The sequence below is a fragment of the Rhinolophus ferrumequinum genome, chromosome 7 (genome assembly GCF_004115265.2).
Source record: "Rhinolophus ferrumequinum isolate MPI-CBG mRhiFer1 chromosome 7, mRhiFer1_v1.p, whole genome shotgun sequence".
In the NCBI taxonomy this organism is placed as follows: Eukaryota; Metazoa; Chordata; class Mammalia; order Chiroptera; family Rhinolophidae; genus Rhinolophus; species Rhinolophus ferrumequinum.
The window spans coordinates 20,956,457-20,969,170 of NC_046290.1; the positions used below are offsets into that span (position 1 = coordinate 20,956,457).

The 12,714-nt window shown below is 42.0% G+C and overlaps 1 protein-coding gene across 2 annotated transcripts in view; it reads left to right on the top strand.

The window, feature by feature from the left end:
* Positions 1–12,714, top strand: part of PDZD2 (PDZ domain containing 2) — a 329,192-nt gene that overhangs the window by 138,844 nt on the left and 177,634 nt on the right. The gene's annotated exons all lie outside the window — the stretch shown is intronic.

The following is a 12,714-nucleotide window of genomic DNA, read 5'->3' on the forward strand; positions in this document are numbered from 1 at the left end:
CATCTAGCCGAGCCACTATAATTCCATATAATTCCAGGTGTGGGCATTCCCAGGAGGTCAGGTCTGTGAACACAACCTTGATGGCGTGCCTAGCTGAAATCCAAACCGTTTGATCCCATGAGAGCCTCTTCCCTTCCTCTTCCAAGCAATCTCTAATAGGATGGAAGAGAATGCGCAGCCTCTGCGTCCCCCGGCCTCCCTCTTAGCTTGCGGGCACATCTCCCTCTTGCCCTCCCAGGTCACGTGACCTGGGAGACCCCAGGAGCCCTCACTGGGAAGACCAGGGCCCCAGCCCTGGATAGGCGGCTCTCTCACGCTCCGCCTGCATCGTTGCCAACAGCAGAAAAACAGGAAAAGGTCATCATTTTTAAGTTCCTTCGATTTGCTTTTAATTCCTTTGCTCCCCCACTGAGGTCATCTTTGAAGACTAGTTCTGTTTACAGTGGGTACTGAATCTTAATTTATCACCACAGTTCTCCTTGAAGAAGACTTCAGAGTTCAGAGCAAACAGTAAGACGAATGTTTGCTTTGGTGATCTTTCATCATTTTATCCTTAGTAATGACTATAGAAGAGAAAGGAGTTTGCTCGTAAGCAATAAATATTCGCACAAAGGGAAAATGTAGTCAAACAAAACAGATTTCAAGAACGCATTGGTGGTGTTACAGAGTAAATAATTGGAAAAATCTTTGGATGAATGTTGATGCTCAAATCATGAGCAGATTTAAGATTTAAAACTCAGGTCTTCTACGCAAAAGACAGGGCTAATGGAACCTGAGCTTTTAGGTGGCAGGGAGGAATATAATTTTTATTTTCAAGAAACTCATTTTATACTTAAAGTTTCTTTGATTGAAAGGAAAACTTAAAAGTTTAATTATAAAGGTCCTTGAAAAGGCCATCGTTATTTATATCCCCCCTCCCCACTAGTGCATCCAAAGAGTAGTCATTTTCATTAGATTCTTGAAGCCTCGTTTTGGTTTATTTTTTATTAAGTTTGTATTTGTCACCAAAATGGAAAAAAAATGTTTTAAATGATAAAAGCAGTACATATTCAATTCAGTAAGGCATACAGGAGAAAGTCAGCATCACCTGTAATCACCCAGAGGTAATTACTACTAATATTTGGTATATTTTCTTCTAAATTCACATGTGCGTGCACAATACACACACACACACACCACAACAAGAGTTGTTTGTTTGGGCTACCCCTAAGAGCATGGCCCAAATGAGTCTTGATCCTGTCACTTACGAAATGTGTAACGTTGGGCAATTTCTTAACCCCACTAAGCCAAGGTTTCCCTAACTATAAAATGGGGGAAAAGAAGAACAATCCCGAACTTATAAGGTGACAGGAGATTAAATGAGAATATGCATGTAAAGGCTTATCACAGTGTCTGACACACAGCAAGCCGTCAACAAATGTGAGCCGTTATTAGTTTGTAACTCTCTTGTCACTTCAAAACCATGTAACTCGACAAGCTTTTTGGTAGCTTTGAAAAACTATCAGTTCTCATCCATTTCATCCCTGTCTTAGTGGGGATTTGCATCTATTCGAGCTCTTCTACAGTTAGATTCCTGAACCTGCAATTAGAGTCATTTTTAATAATAATGTTGATGCATATTGCCGTCCTGTGCCAGCACTCTCCACGCGCCAGCTTATTTATAGCTCAAAACAGCTCTGCAAGGTAACTGTCATTATCCCCAGCTATGGATGGGAGAATCCAGGTTGGCAAAAAGGAGCCGAGACCCAAACCCAGGCCTCTCACTTCCCACTGGGCTGCTCACCCTCACACGGCCCAATGCCAAATGCCAGCACATCCTTCTGGAATGTGCTGAGTCTGAAAGCAGCTTCCTGGCCAGGGTCCAGTTGATTTCTAATAAAGCAACAACTGTCTGCTAGGCAAGGAGGGCACCCTGTGCCAGACAAGAAAAAGCTAAAGGAGTTCATCACCACCAAAAAAGTAATAGAAGAAGTGTTAAAGAGACTTCTTTAAGAAGAAGAAGAAAAAAAAGATAAAAAATATGACTAATAAAATGGCAATAACTAAATATCTATCAATAATTTCTTTAAATGTAAATGGATTAAACCAAAAGAAATAGGGTGGCTGAATGGATAAGAAAACAAGACCCTTACATATGCTGCCTACAGGAGACTCACTTCAGATCAAATGACACACACAGACTGAAAGTAAAAGAATGGAAAAAGATATTTCATGAAAATGGAAATGAAAAAAAAAAAATAGGGTAGCAATACTTATACCAGACAAAATAAACTTTAAAACAAAGACTATAACAAGAGACAAAGAAGGACCCAGTAATTCTACTTCTGGGTATTTATCTGAAGAAACGCAAAACACTAATTCAAAAAGACATATGCATCCCTATGTTTATTTACATTAGCCAAGGTATGGAAGCAACCTAAACTAAATATCCATCAATAAATGAATGGATAAAGAAGAGGTGGTACATATACACAATGGAATATTACTCAGCCACAAAAAAGAATGAAATCTTGCCATCTGTGACAATATGGGTGAACCTAGAGTACATTATGCTAAGTGAAATAAATCAGACAGAAAGGCAAATACCATATGATTTCACTTACATGTAGAATCTAAAAAGCAAAGTCAACAAAACAGAAACAAACTCATAGATACAGAGAACATTTTGATGTTTGCTAGATGGGAGGGGGGTTGGGTAGTGAGTGAAAAAGGGGAAGGGATTAAGAAGTACAGATTGGTAGTTACAAAATAGTCACGGGGATATAAAGTGTAGCATAAGGAATATAGTCAATAATATTCTAATAACTATGTATGGTGTCAGATGGGTACTAGATTTATCAGGGTGATCACTTTGTAAATTATATAAATGTCTAATCTCTATGTTGTACATCTGAAACTAATATAATATTGCATGTCAACTGGAATTGAAAAATTAAAAAATATTAAAAAAAAAAAACGGAAGTTTCCCTAGACCAGAAGTCAGAAAACCTGTATCCCTAGAAGTTCCTACATCCTTCTCATTGCATTTTCTTTCTTTATGGAATGAGTATAGTAGTTATATACCTTACCTTTTTCATGGGGAATGAAGTGATAGGTAAAAGTGATGATAATATTGATAATATGATGAAAGTTTTAAATAGCTATGACATTACTTACCTCTCTACCACAATGGCTGTTTTCAATGATGTTCTTTGTGACTCTGGTCATTCAACATGATTTTTTTTTTACCCACTTGATACATTAACAACTCTTTCTTCACCTCACTAATGTCCTTCCTGCCTTTCTAACCAGCCCACCCGGGATCATCCACGTCTTGTCAGATCTTGCCAGCTACCTTGGTTTCCTCTCTGAGTCTTACCCACAGTCTCTCCCTTGCAATCCCAGTTACTCTCTATGAAAAGTGAAAGTAATTGCAGCGTTAGTTCCCCTTCACGCCCTTCCTCTCCACCCCCAGGCGTGCATTCATAAATGGGTTAAACTCTCCACTTCCTGGGGTGGTAGAAGGTGTGTCCTTTGTATGGCACCATTTGTAAACAGCATGGTTGAGTTGGTCTCTGGGACCTGGAGAAGTTTGGAGCTTTATCTGGTCCTTTGCTTTTCCCAACTAGGACTTTCTCCAGCTGGTGGAGAGCAATGGTGGACCACATCAGAACTGGGGTTGGAGTTGCTTTTCTGGAAGGATTTCCTAGAGTTGGAGAACATGGGGCCACCAGGAAGAGGAATCTGATCCTTAAGGTCAATTTGGAAGATTCGGGGGATGACTCACTAGCCATTCAATATTTCCTTAATGTGGTTCACTGACCTGTAAAGAGGACATGTTTTGATAGATCATTGACAGAGCAAGTCAAGGTGAAGCACTCAATCGAATGATAATTGCTTGTGAAGAGAAGAAGGGTCAAAGTGGTTGAACTTAATGATGCAAAGAGTGATCACGGGAAGAGAATTATATACCAAGTGAGAAAGTTAGGCAGTGGTGAGGGACTTCAAGTGAGCTCTAACGAAGATGATTAAAAACCCATCCTTGTAAGAAGGCATCCATCAGAGTGAGAAACAGCACAAAGGACATTTTCAAGAATTCCAAGATTTAACAATTTGCATATGTTTTGTTTTCTGTATAATTACTTACCTGAATGTAGATGAATGTAGATGTGCTTTTTATAAAAACTGAGTAGCGAGTACAAACTGGGCTTTATTTACCAAATAAAAAATTCCATGCAATACCTAAACATACTTATACTTTAAAAGTATTCACTTTTCACCTGAAATTCTAATTTAACTGAGTCTCCTATAGTTTATCTGGCAACCTTGGTACAAACCTGTGGAAGGAAGGGCAGCAACCCCTGGTAGATGTAGGCCTCCCGGGAAAGGAGGAGGCCCTGCGATACTATCCAGCTTTAACTCTCCTTAGAGTCTATGAAGGGCCTTCTGGGGAACATAGCACTCACTGTTATAAAGCCAGCTGGCAGCGCTGAGGTGTGGACCGGGCCTAGACATGGGCAGTGGCTGCAATGGATTAAATACTTCTAAGTCCATCCTGGCCAAGTCCCAGTTCTCAGGGGTAGGTCCATGTGAAGACCTCCGTGGGCTGGAATATGTTCCTTTGGTCCAGGGAACAGGGCAGGGGGAGATGGGGCAGGAGTGCCAGTACATGGAACAGGCCAGAGCGGCAGAGACAAGAACGTGGATCTGTAATACTCTGGTATTACGTCCTTGAAGAGAAAACATGCAATCATATGCAGTTGACAGGAATCCGCGTTAATGGGATTAAGGTTGGGTACGTCACCATGAAAGCGAGTCCTTGACTCCTGCCATACACACAGCGGGTATTAGCAAGCAGGCACAGAAATAGTCCCACCGCCTACTTTTCTAAGTTCGGTGACATCTCTACTTCTTGTTCCGATAGGGGCTCCAATGATCCCCTTTCCAGCAGGTTCACTCGGAAGGGCTGGCAACAGTACTCTGTGGGAAGAATCACCTGACTTTATTGTCAGGCCTAGTTACAGAATCCTCTGTTAAGTGGGGGGACCCCCGACCTATGGAGTTCCACAGCTGAAGCACCAGGCAGAGGTGCTGGGGAGCTGGCTTCCCTGAATTCTCACAGCTCAGCAGGCAAGGACAGAGGTGCCTATAAAAACCTTTCTAACCAACTTATCTTAAAAATCTCTCATTCCACAGATGAAAACAAAATAGTTCTCACCTCCATTTTGGTAACTACAGAACCTTCTATTGCAGATTGAGATAGTGATATTTCAAATGTTTGCCGCAGCTGCCTCTCCCGCTGCAGCACGCGGACTCTGGTAAGTGTCCTTCAAACGTTAGCACACGGCCTCTCGAGTATAGATTACAGCTGTCCTCACTTGATAATCTGTATGAAAATATTTTAAAATAAATTTCAGGCAATATGAAGCATGGCGAGGGACTTTCCAGGCAAGGGGACAGATATCCACAAAGCTCATGAGTGAATTCACAGGTAATCTTTTCCAAGCCCATGTAAATAGGCCTTGAGGAACTTCAGTGTCAGAAATTCTTTCACATTAACATCCATGGGAGTGGCCTGGCATCTTTCTTTCATTGGTACAATGGGAATAATAATAGTATCTGCCACATAGGATATTGGGGGCGGAATGTTGAAAGAGAATACATACAAGAGCTTGGCCTGATGCCTGGTACATAGTAAATGTCCGATAAACATTAGCTGTGATTGCTTTTACTGTTATTGTTGTTGTTAACATCAAGGTAGTAATAGTTGCTTTTCCAGTGCCTAAACAGATAGCTGGTTCATAGCAGACATTCAAGAAGTAGAAGTGGGAATGAATACATGTGGAAGTCTCCTGATTTATATTCATTCATTCAACAGATATTCACTGGGCACCTTTATGTACCATGCACAATGCTAGGCCCTGGGAATAAAATAGTAAATGGGGCCATATGACCTTACCCTAAAAGAGTTCGTAGTCTAGAAGGGTAAGCAGACAAGTGAATGGGCAGTGAGGATGTTACTGAAGAACCACCGAGAGCCCTGGACATATTGTAGGGGAGACTCAGGGGGGGATCCCTGGAGAAGGTGATGTGTAGCCCTGCTTCTAGAGAGGAGAGTAGGGATCAGCCAAGGGAAGGTGGTTAAAGTGGGGAGGACAGTCCCGCTTAGATGTATTCAGGAGCCCAAAGCAAGGGAAAACCTATCTAGTTCTCACAGTTCTACACAGGTAATTTAGTTCAGGATATCTCCTGGAGATGCTTAGAGATGACTGGAGGCGACAATTAAGTTTTAAATTTTCTCATGTACAAGCACACAAAAATCTCTCATGTATTCTGACTATAAAAGATGGAAATGGAAGCAGATGTTGCCACCAAGTCTGAAGAATGGGAGAATGGGAGATAGAAAATCTCTCTCTCTCTCTCTCTCTCTCTCTCTCTCTCTCTCTCTGTTTCTCTTTCTTCTGGTTTGTATTAATGTCGTTAATGCTATATCCAGGAACATAGGCTTTTATTCTTGGGTCTCCAGTTCTGGCAACCGATCCTACTGAACCTGTTGGAGGCTTCAGATAGTAACTGTACATCCTTTTTGGATTCCACCTTGTTTTTCAACTAGCATTCTGGGTGAGAGCTCATTTGACGGGGCTCCAGGTTGTGCGAGGTTGTTGCAGGGGTAAGCAGTGGACAAGGGACAAGACATTGAACAAACTCTCTCATGGGCTTCTGGCTCTTTTGCTGTATTATTCTTGGGAGTGGGCGTTAGATTCAGGTGAACGTGAGCAGAGTGACAGCAAGTCCCTGGGGAGCAGTGACCAGTGAGGAGGAGCTGGACTTGAAGTCCTTCTGCTCTCCCAGGGTCAACTTTGACATCACTTTCATTGGGCTCAGGCCCGCAGCAGTGGATTGGGTTTCTTTCACAATTCCTTTCATGGAGCATGGATATTTGAAGGTTCTGGTTCTAGGTTAATTAACTCCCACCCAAAACCCTACCATGACTAGACCACACCTTCAAGTCAGGTGTTTACCAGCAAAATATCTCGGGACTCGTACATTCATGCACCCATTTATGCATAAGTTTACTAAAGAAGGATTTAATTTATTGAATAGCTACCATAAGCACAGTACTGTAAAAAATAAGGAAAGGGAAGAAAATGGGAATTTCTATTTTTAATACATTTTTAATGACTTACAGCAGGGTTTCTCAACCTCACCACTATTGCTACTGACATTTTGGACTAGATAGTGTTTGATGTGGGGGCCTGTCCTGCGCTTTGTAGGGTGCATTGCTGAGCCCTCCCCACAGTTCTGACTCTCACAAATCTCTCCAGACTTTGTCGAATGCCCCTTGGGAATCAAAAGCGAGTGGCTGAGAATAACTGGCTTACAATATCAGACATCATCCTAGACACTTCCGCTACATTTCTCATTTAATCTCCCCTTCCCAAGAAGCCCTTAAGGAATATGGTTTGATTATGAGAGTAGGAAATGTTTAATGACTTACCCAGAGTCCTGTGGGTAATAATTATGGGATTTCAACTTTAAATCTAGGTCTTTCTTTTTCTACTACATCCCCAGGCTACCATTCAATACACAGTCCCAACACCAGAGGAAGTTAAGATCTAGCTGGAAAGATGTCATGTGAGCCGAGTACGTTACAGTTGTGTTCACTGAGAATAGGTGATGTGAGCACGGGGAAGAGAGAGCTAACAGTGGGCCAGGGAGGTCAGGGAACACGTCCTGCAGAATGTTCTTTGACTATTCTGGGTAAACACTTTGCGACAGTACTTTTGTGTTGAGGAGTGACCAGAGGTAAGATTTGTACAGCATTGAAGAGCAAGTGCTGGTTCCAGATGGAATCTGAGTTCCAGCTCCTCTATTTACTAGTTGTATGACCATGAGATACTTAGCTAATCGTTTGGCCCAGTTTTGTTGCCTATAAAATGGGTTGATGATAGTAGTACACAGTCTGAAGGTTGTAATCAGGATGTAGTGAGTTCATATGTAAATCGCTTAGAACAAGACCCAGCTTCCAGTTAGTGCTCAATAGATGCTTGCTATTTAGTACTTGATTCTGTCAGACTTCAAATAGAGTTTAGAATCTATACTGTAAATAAGGGAAGCTTTTGAATCAAGGCCTGCAAAGATGGTCCACAGGTTCTGCAACTCCCCTTCCTGTGTTCATGGCAAGATCATAAATTGGTATCTTTGGGTCGAAAACCAATCTCTGGTCCCACGAAATGTTCCCAGAGTACCAGTGTCAAATGGTTCCCCCCCTCCGTGAGAGCTTTGGGTTTGAAGCATCAAAGATCTATTTCCAACAGAAATTCAAAGGGGGAACGAGGCAGCCTGGTCATCTGTTGAGACATTCATTCACTCATCCATGCATTCAGTCATCGTTTACTGAATACCTTTTTTATTCCGGGCATCATATTTCGATTAATCACATCTGGAACACCAGTAACTCACCACTCTGCCCATGCTAAAAGCTTATTGGCTAGAATTGTCATTGTTTAGTTTTAAGACAATTCAAAGTTATTTCTGTGGCTTGGGTTAAAATCCTGAGGTTTCTTCCCATGCTCTGCTTGGTACCACTGCTGGCTTTTGTATTTATAGAGATCTGTTAGGCCCTGGATGTGGTTGGGGAATCTTCTCCTGGGAATTTCCTCTTTCTTCCTCTCTCTCTATGTAGCTTTCTCCAGCTACATAAGGTTTAGATCTGTTAGCAAACACTTGGATAATTATGCCCCTCTCTGTTTATAGACTCAGGATAAATTATCCTAATGGGAAAATATCTGTCCTTTGGAGTAATTTGCATCAAGGCTTTTCATTTTTTGTTTGTGTGTGGTTCATTTGCCTTCTAAAAATCATTTTGATGTCTGCTTCACTCATGAATCATCTATTGTTGATATACAACAGCACTCAGTAAACCCCTTTACAAATCTTTTCTTGATCTGAAAGTCGTTGACTTGGGAAAATATGTGACCATCCATATGCTTTCTCATGGATGCTGAATTAAAGGAAACAGTTGGATTTTTAAGACTCTTAGGGAACATCTGATAAGAGGCCCATAGAAATGACCCACCATAGCCTTGACGACCAGCATGCTGGAAAAACTCAATTCAGCTCAGTTTGTCTTACAGCATCACAGACATAATGCAGTTGTATTCATTCAACAGTCATGAAAGACCTACTATCTGCAAGGTTAGACTATAGGTGAATAGCCAAGTGTTTCTAATTAATAGAATACAGGTGAACCTTGATCGGATTCTTCAGCTTCGTGGGAGATAGCAATGCATGCTGCCATTCGGAAGGCCAAGTCAGTCCTTTCTTCCTCTGCGATGGTGGGCAACAGCTATTGCATTCTCCAGGTGAGGTAAACCTGGGGAAGGCTTGGTTTTGAATCATTTGGGGCCAAGAAGCATAAATGCTTCTTTTTTGCAATGTTTCTCCCCACCCAAAAGCTAAAAATACTTAATGATGGGAGGCAGTGGTATAACGGTTAGTTAAGCATACCCTTTTGAGTCAGACTATATGGGTTTGAACTAGGACTCCAACATCTACTAGCTGTGTTACTCAACCTCGTTGGGACTCAGTTTCCTTGTGTTAGAATAAGGCTAACACTTTTCCCCACTTCACAGGGCTACGTCAAAAAATGAATGAGAAATAATCTACATGAAGTAGTTAGCACAGTGCCCCACATAATCACAGTAAGCGCTTAATAATTCTTAGCTATTATTACCATTATCACCGTCAGCTAATATCTGTATACCCACTAAACAAAAAGCAATGCTGTCTATACACAGAAACTCTATAGAGGAGTGAATCTATAAAATATACTTATCTATTCAGTGTCTAAAGTTGGACGTATTCTTAGATATACCTACCCCAATAAATAAAGAGATCCAGTGAAATGCGGGCATATGTTTGTGGGCAGCCTTACATTCTCATGGCACTTTGTGAATTAGGGAACATGGACACTCAGCATCTTTGCTCCCACATTCAATGGAGACACGAGGGACACTGTGGCCCTAGAAGGGAATGAAAGAAATTCTCTAGCCTGGCTTCCGCCTAAACTTGTAAGACTGTCATGTCACTTGGAATGGGGTCAGATGGGTGAAGATCTCCGTCACAGCGATGTCAACGTCAAGTCAGTTTTCATTATGTGAAGCAAGTCTTCTTTATGTCCGACCCAAATTTAAATCTTGCTTTTGAGTCTCTTACCTCTTCTGTCTTCAGTAGACATATAGAACAGCTGGTAGGCATCCTCTTTGTAATAACCCTTCAAATGGGAGACTGTTACGTTTGCCTGTAGGCACTTTTTCACTCTAGACTAAACAACTCCAAATCTTTTAACCTTCCTTCATAAGGTTCTATTTTTCTGTCTCTTTAATCATTTAGGTTCTCCTTTGGAACCTTTCCAGGGTCTCTAACATCTTCCTTAAAATAAGGGGCCTCAGACTGGGCATACCACCCTAATAAGAGTCTGTCTGCTGCCAAATTCTCTATTATGGGGGAGGGAGAAATGCAGAGAGGCACTTCCCTTTCATGTCTAACTCCCACCCACGTGAATTCACCCCAGTATCGTGGAGCCTATTTCTTATCAGTATGACTCGCAGATTCACATTAACTGCATGGGCTGCTGCAGTCCTCATGTCTTTGTCACTTTTTCTTGAATCTAGATATTAAATCTATTTGTGCCTGTCATTTTGATCATCGCCCCTCAGGATACTGCTTTTGTAATTAGCCGTCATGCTGACCTCTAAACTGTTTTTAATGAACCATTTCCTTCATGTGTTGAATCCACTTTGGATTCTCCTAACATATCAACAGTTCCTAGTCAAATTAATATTATCTGTACACTGTGGGTGTGCATATAGCAATTTTGAGTATTATTTAAACCAGACCCAGTATAAAATTGGAGGCTATAGTTTTAGTACCCCCCCTTTTTTTTTTTTTTTTACGGAGCCATTGATCTCTTTTCCAGTCAGCAGTGAAACCCTGGTGAGGGAAAAGACGGACCAGATCATATCTTTGTGGCCTGCTGATGAGAATGTCATATGCATTTAAAGCTTTCCTGAAATTAAGATCTTATACAGATGTGGTTATATTTTAATTCCCAGCACATACACACCCAAACTGGGCTTAGGCAACAAAGCTGGTGGGGGAAAGGGGAATATTAATTTGCATACTACTTAAAATCGTGGATTTACTTTAAACAGCACTGGTTTGCAGATTATGAGTTATCTATCAGATTGAAGCAGTAGAGAAGGTTAGAAGTAAAGCATTAGAAATTGTCAGTGGAGAAAGCAATGAAAAAGGAAGAAAAGGAGCACTTCTGAAATTATTATTAGAAACTTATCCAATTTGAACTTAACTCCCATAAAAGTTATCAAATGCCCAAATGCCTCATAAAAGTATGTTAATGAATCTATGAAGACTACCACCTCATGGCAGAAGAGAGGGGAAAAGGGAAGTGGGGGGGAGCTAGCATTCACTGAGACCCTTATAATATTTGTAAGGCAGACTTTTTTATTAGAAAGTTCTGATACACTTGGCTTTTTCTAAAATCATCAGCCTAACTTGCTTTGCTCCAGGAATTGCAGTATTTTGAGGATTGGCTTGCAGAGCTTGTTCTCCCTGGGCACATGAAGTGTTCTTCTAAAGTCTGCTTGTCAGTGTTGGTTGCGATACTCACACCTCCTTGAGATACACTTTATCCTGGGGTCTGGTTTCCTTCCAGGACTTCCAAAGGAGGAATGTCACCACCTGGCAATCCTGCCTGTTTCCCAGGTTGCTCTCGTGCCAATCTGAATGAAGCAACTGGGGTAATTCCAGGACTGGTAATTATGATGGTTATTTGCCGTGTGCTCTGTGGGCTGCTTCTGAGAGAGGGTAGATGTCTAGGCGAGTCTTGACATGGCGTGGCCCCTCCCAGGCTTGAAGTACCCATTCCAGTGGCAGTAATAATACTGGGAACTAACATCTTCTTTTGCCTTCTCCTTTGTAATTAATTGCTTTGAATTTTATCAGATCTGTCCCTTGCAAACCTGATTTACTTTCAGGGGCTGCTGGATGCCCAGGAGGAGAACCATAGCTTTAGAGGCATAGGAGTGGGGGATAGGACTAGTTGTCAAGTACTGTCTCTGGTATGAACCCCAAAGAGTGGTGTGAGTGTGTGTGCTTATCTGCAGGTCCCCAGAGGTGCAGGGCTTCCGTTTGTGCCAAGCTTTGTCCCATTCAACCCCACCTCTAGTTCCCCGGAGCTCCAACCTAGATCCCTCTCCAAGCCAGGTGAAAATGTGTTTTGAGCAGAAGTCCCTTAATAGTTTGAGGTTTGGCACAGCAATGCTTTTACTTTTCAGCAAGTGTTAAAGTGGGAAAATGGAATAAAACACGATTGAAGTTTTGAAAAGCAACCTCATCATTCAATGCAAGGTGGGGTGATACCTCCTCTCTCTGCCTGCCCCCCCACCCCAGCTTTAAGAAAAGCAAACACTCTTTTCCTGTCTTATTTGTCTTCCCATTAATTTAAGGCAGGAAGCCCTCAGTGGGTGTGATGTAAACAATTCGGCCTCATGGGTCGGGCTTCCTCATCAGTTTGCAGCTGGAGAGATGGCCGCACGGCCCAAGCCCATTCATGCCTCTCCCGGGGATGACTTGTTGACTGAACCCCCAGAAGACGGGAGGGGCGCAGGAGCAGGAGAAGGTGTAAAGGAAATGCTTACGTTGTGCAGTCCC